The sequence below is a fragment of the Petaurus breviceps genome, unplaced genomic scaffold (assembly GCF_028583685.1).
Source record: "Petaurus breviceps papuanus isolate PSGF00001 unplaced genomic scaffold, PetGlider_PUasm1.0 90977, whole genome shotgun sequence".
NCBI classification, from domain to species: Eukaryota; Metazoa; Chordata; class Mammalia; order Diprotodontia; family Petauridae; genus Petaurus; species Petaurus breviceps.
In genome coordinates this window covers 64,578,360-64,584,978 of record NW_027187391.1, presented here as the reverse complement: position 1 = coordinate 64,584,978, position 6,619 = coordinate 64,578,360, and positions in this window count along the sequence as shown.

Below are 6,619 nucleotides of genomic sequence, written 5' to 3'. Positions count from 1 at the left end.
AGTAATTGAGTGGCAACATGAGCAGGCAAAGGAAGCAAACCAAGCAGAGAAATTCCACTTTACACTCCTATTTTGGGGACAAAAAGGATCAAAGCATGGAACAGGAGGAAGACAGTGAAGTCAGAACTCCTGCACCAAAAGCTTCCAAGAAAAATATGAGCTGGTTGCAGGCCATAGAGGACCATAAGAAGGATTTTGAAAACAAAATAAGAGAAGTAGAAGAAAAATTGGGAAGAGAAATGAGAACAATGCAAGAAAATTATGAAATGAGTGTCAACAACCTGACTGAAGAAAGTAACACCTTAAAAAACAGACTAACTCAAATGACAAAAGAGGCTCAAAAAGGCAATAAGGAGAAGAATGCCTTAAAAAGCCAAATTTGACAGATGGAAAAAGAATCTCAAAAACTCACTAAAGAGAATCATTCCTTCAGAATTAGATTGGAGTAAATGGAAGCTAGTGACTTTATAAGGAATCAAGATATTATTAAACAGATCCAAACAAATGAAAAAATAGAAAGCAATGTGAAATATCTCATTGGGAAAACCACTGACCTGGAAAATAGATCCAGAAAAGATGATTTAAAAATTATTGGACTACCTGAAAGCCATGATCAAAAAATGAACCTAGAAATCATCCTTCAAGAAATTCTCAAGGAAAACTGCCCTGATGTTTTAGAACCAGAGGGCAAAATAGAGGTTGGAAGAATCCATCGATCACTTCCTGAAAAAGATCCCAAAAAGAAAACTTCTAGGAATATTATAACCAGGTTCTGGAATTCTCAAATCAAGGAGAAAATATTACAAGAAGCCAGGAAGAAACAATTTGAATATTGTGAAAACACAATCAGGATAACACAGGATCTGGCAGCTTCCACATTGAGGGATTGAAGGGCTTGGAATAAGATATTCCAGAGGTCAAAGGAGCTGGGATTAAAACCAAGAATCACCCACCCAGCAAAACTGAGTATCATGTTTCAGGGGAAAATATGGTCATTCAGTGGAATAGAGGACTTTCAAACATTCTTGATGAAAAAACCAGAGCTGAATATAAAATTCAACATTCAGATACAAGAAGCAAGAGAAGCTTGAGAAGGTAAACAGGGAAAAGAAATCATAAGGACCTTATCAAAGTTGAACTATTTACATCCCTACATGGAAAAATGATAATTGTAACTGATGAAACTTTTCTCAGTATGAAAATAGTTGAAGGGAATAGAAATGTGTGTGTGTGTGTATGTATATATGTGTGTATGTGTGTGTGTCTATAAAGGAGGGTACATGGGCATATGAATACATATGTGGATGTGTGTATGTTTTTGTACAGGTATACATAGATAGAGGGCACAGGACCAATTTAATAGGAAGGGATGATACTTAAAAGGTGAAATTAAGAGGTGAGAGAGGAATATAATGAAAGGAGATGGGGAGAGACAGAATGGGGTAAACTATCTCATATAGAAGAGGCAAGGGAAAATGGTTACAATGGAGGGGAAGAACAGGAAGGCAAAAGGGAATGGGTTAACCTTATTCTCAACGAATTTGACTTAGGGAGGGAATGACAAGCACACTAAAAAGGGTATCTTACCCTACAGGAGAGTAGGGGGGAAGAGATGAGAGGGGGGATGATGGAAAGGAGCACAGGGGAGGGAGAGGGAAGTTGGAAGCACCCACTTTTGAAAAGGGACAGGGTCAAAGTAGAAAATAGAACAAGTGGGAGGTGGGATAGGAGGGAAGGAAATATAGTCAGTCTTTTACAATATGTCCACTATGGAAATGTTTTGCTTAGCTACACGTGTGCGACCTATATTGAATTGCTTATCTTCCCAGTAAGGGTGGGAGGGACTGAATATGGAATTCAAAGTTTTAAAATCAAATGTTTTTAAAAATATATATATATATACATATATATACTATTATTAATATTGTTTTACATGTTACTGGGAAATAAGATATACAGGCACTGGAGCATAGAGATCCACCATGCCCTATTGGAAAGTCAGAGGAGGAATGGGAGAAAATATGGGAGACAGCAAATTGGAGAAGGGGATATCTAGTGGGATTGCTATTTTGGGGTGGTGGGTATGGGAAAAATGGGGAGAAAATTTGTAACTCAAAATCTTGAGGAAATGAATGATGTAAACTAGAAGTTAATAAAACATTTGATGAAATTAAAAAAAAAAAAAGACTTCCCTCACTGGCTTCTGTGCCTATGTACCTACATGCCACAGTGAGATTAAGTTTCTTCAACATTGCTTTTGTAATGTCATTTCTCTTTCCAAAAACCTTCAATAGCTTCCCACACTCAAAAGTTGAAATTCAGAAGTCTCTGCTTGGTTTTTAAGGCTCCAGTAATCCAGCACTGGCCAAACTGTCCAATATGATGTTTCAGGTTCCTCAGAAAACTTGCCTCCCTCAGACTGAGGTTTGATCCTGGGAGCCTGACTTTCATGGGGGGGGGGGGAGTCATTTGCTCTTGGCTTATTGCCCCCTACTCTGGGATTTTATTTGAGAAAATCTCAGAAATGAAGTTTAGTTATAGCTCAATATACTTTTTGAAGATGGTTTCTGAATGCAGATTCTTCAGTTTCCACATAAACTCTTTATGTATAATATGGACATCAGATTAGTTTTGCCACTACAGAAAATACATAAGCCAAATGACTCACAGGAGTCTATGAACAGACACATAAACACATAAAGTATTCAAATAGTCCATTACAGTACCCCAGGAAGGTAAGCACACTTTGAGTGGGGTTCCTGAATAACCAATCTCCTTCCACCTGCACCATCTGAAAACTTACTGCAAAACTGGGGTTGGCAAGGTTCACATAGTAGTTTAATAGCTAGCATTTATATAGCACTCCAAGGTTTGCAAAATGCTTTACATAGGTTATTTCATTTGATTCACACAAAAGCTCTGTGAAGTATGTCCCTATTTTACAGATGAGGAACAGGTTGAAGAATGTAGAGACTCGACCAGGGTCACACAGCTGGTAACTGATGAAGAAAAGATTTGACAGCAGGTCTTCATCACTTTACCACTACCTAGCTGCCTCGGTCCTATTACTACCCAGCACCAGTGGCATGGATGAACAGTTATGGGACAATTTTCTATTGATAGTTCTATTCCATCTCTACCCCCCTGTAGCAGCAAGCACCCCAAGTGCGTCCTCAGGGTTTGCTGCCCATACAGGTTCTTGGATCTGCTTTGTTAAAGGAAAGCAACTCAAAATGGGTTAACAAGCTTACTTTAATCAGTCAGACATATATCGTTTACCTTGTTCAGGGGAAAAAGGTCAGCACCCCAAACTTCAAAATATACAGACAAAATTATCAAGACATTAACAGATCAAGTAGACAGCTTTCCAAACTGCCCAACCATTACATCCATACCCAGTCAACATCTGGGTTTCCACATCTGGGTTTTTCAAAGCCGGGGGACTCTCAACAACGGCTTCCCAGAATTCAGATCAAATCACAGAACACTTCTCAAAGTGAGTCCCAAAACAAAGCTACACATCAGGGCGTATATAGCCTTCTCCTGGCTCAGAGAATGTAACAACCTTATTGACTCACTGGCCAATCAAGAAGTATCTACTGAAAAACAAGCCTCCCACCCCAGGCTTCAGGTGAACTTTAGCCTAGGGGCAGGGAAGATCTTTAAATTTGCATTTCCATTACACCCCCCTAAAAATTGCTGCTAAAATTTTTTCAGGAGCCAATACTTGAATATTCAAGAACTCTTAAACTTTATGCTGCTTAGGAAGAATCTCCCACAGGTAGTTTGCCTCAGATGTTTTACTTCTCTGGTTAAAAAGTGAATTCTGAGATCCTAGAGCTTTGGAATTCAAACCACAACCCCATCTTCTACACAGACGTTTTGGTGTGGGGGGGGTATCAATGAAAATATAAGCGAACTATCTTTCAAAACACCACCAAGCAAATGTCCACCACTTCCATGTGCTTCTGTAGAAAATAAACCAAAATTCCAGTAGCTACCATATAGCAGAAGGAAAATCCATTTTCAAGGAATCTAGAACTGGATTCAGCAAAGAAAACAGAAAGGCAGAAAGTGAGCAGGATCCTGAAGTCCAAGAATGGTAGTATCAGATCATTTGGGCATCAGTATAGTTTGCTATATCCTTAGCTATTAATTGCGATTAACCTCTTCTGAGGGAAACTGCATTCTTCTCTGGAAATCTAAAGTTTAAAAATAAAACATATGAATATCAGAAGCTGGCATTGTAGTCAACTTTTGTAAAGCGGGGGTGAGAATGTTAGTTGTTTTTTTTTTTTCATGAAATTCCAACCCCTTGCTCTTCCTTCAATTTTAAAAAACTAGCCCCAGTTTTTCAAAAGGTCATCACTATTAACTAATCAGAAAAGTTCCCTATGTCATGTCAGCAAAATGCTACTATGGGAAATGTTATTCTGCCTAAGGTCCATGCCTGATAATCTCCTCAAATTGTTGGGGGGGAGGGACGTCCTCAAATTCATCAGGGAATCCCCTACAAAACCTCCACTTTTTTTCTCCCTCACCTACCAAATGTAACCTCCTATTTTGTGCTGTATCTTTTAGTCTTGTCTCTCCAACTAGATTATAAATTCCACAAGTGAAAAGAATGTGTTTTATATTATTTCTAAATTCCTTTCAATAAATAGCATTATATCAGAATATAGTAGACTCAGAAAATATTTATTGACAGAATGGTCAAATGGGTGATTGAATCTACTAACCAGGCCCATAGCAAGCACCAGGTCATGATCCTTTGCTCTATCAACTAAATTCAATTAATCAAATATTTATTAAACATTTCCTAGCCATCTCCATGTCATGCCACCCATTTTCCTTAAGTAATTGAAGGGCCCACTCTCATGGGTTGGTGAGTATTTTACTCATTTTTACCTGGGCTTCAGCAATCCATACCATTCATTTCCTGGCTACCTCAAGGACATGGCAATTGCTCAATCAACAGACAAACATTTATTACATGCCTAATGTATAGTTATGCTTCTACCCACTTCCTTCACAAACCAGCCCTTACCATTCTCAGAATATTTAAGTCATTCTTCCTATTATTCCAGTCATAATTCCATTATCTTCCCCTATTAAAGTATAAGCTCCCTGAGAGCAGGGACTATTTTGCTTGTTTGTATTTGTATTCTCAGTCCTTAGTATAGTACCAGGCACATAGTAAATATTCAAAAAATATTTAATTCTTTCATTCATTCACCAGTCAAGGGTCCTTAACCTGAGGTATAAATTTTTTTTAAATGTTAACAGTATTTCAATATAATAATTTTCCTTTGTAATCCTATGCATTCTGCTTTATCCATTTAAACACATTCCTGGAATGTGTCCATGACACACATGAAAAAGTTCATCTGAAGAGATACTGGTATCCTTTAAACCTCAGAGAACTAAGCTTTCATTGAAATTAGATGTTGGGGCAGTGGCATGAACATACATAGGACCCACGAGGCTTTTTACACTAGGCATGTAACTAAATGACAACAAAGAACCATTGCAAAGCTTCTGGAGAGCAGCCTCAGTTTATCTCAATAACCCTGCCTAATCTCAAAATGATAGTCAGTTTCACCTGTTCAATTGGCTCAAGATGTTAGAACCCAGAAAATGGTGAGCCCTTGCTCATGATCATAGTAAATTTAAGCTTCCCAGCCAGTCTTGCTTTGAACGTCACAGTCTAGGTTATTAACAAAATTGATAGGCAGGGGTCAGGTTACACCTTTGAAATTTCTAATGTGATTCATTACCACGTCTTCTCTGATGCTACTATCAGTTTCAATGAGATCCAGGTCACTGTAACGTCATTATCTCATTTTAAAAAGTTTTCAGGATTTCCTCCTATCTTTTCTATTCAATTTTAAAATTCTGTTAAAATGAATACTATATAAAATTCATAGGAACAATAGTCTAGAACGTATGGTCTTCCTATTGTTGATTATGTCTGGTTGCTCCATATATCCAGTCGATCCATTTGGTTTGGTTATCTGCAATGAATGCAGTTATTGGGTCTGTTTCATGCTCATTACTGCATCTTTTCCTGAGCACCCACAATATGTGTAACATGTGGCTTCACTTAGTCTAATTCTTCATTTCTTGCACATGCTCAAGTGCTGTAGGTGCACTCCAGAAAATACTGTCTAAATAACACATCTACTTAAGTTGAATAAAATGTGCATTTTAAATACGTAGACACAAATGTATCTACCTATAGCATCTGGTTCAACCCCCTCACTTTAAAGATGAAGAAAATGACATTTAGAAAGATGAAAAAACTTGCCCAAGTTTACAATAGTAAGTTGCAAAAATAGTATTTAAACAGGGGTCTTCTGATGTCAAATGAAAAAATTTTTTGTCATACCATGTCATAAATCTGTCTGAATCAAATGAAATAATATATGTAAAGCAGTTTGCAAATCTTAAAGCATAATAAATGCTAGTTATTATGCATACTTTAGGTAGACATATAAGCAGATATATATATACATATATGTATATATATATAAATTTTGTTATTCAGTTATTTTTCAATCATGTCTGACTTTTCATGATTTTCTTGACAAAGATACTAGAGTGGTTTGTCATCCTCCAG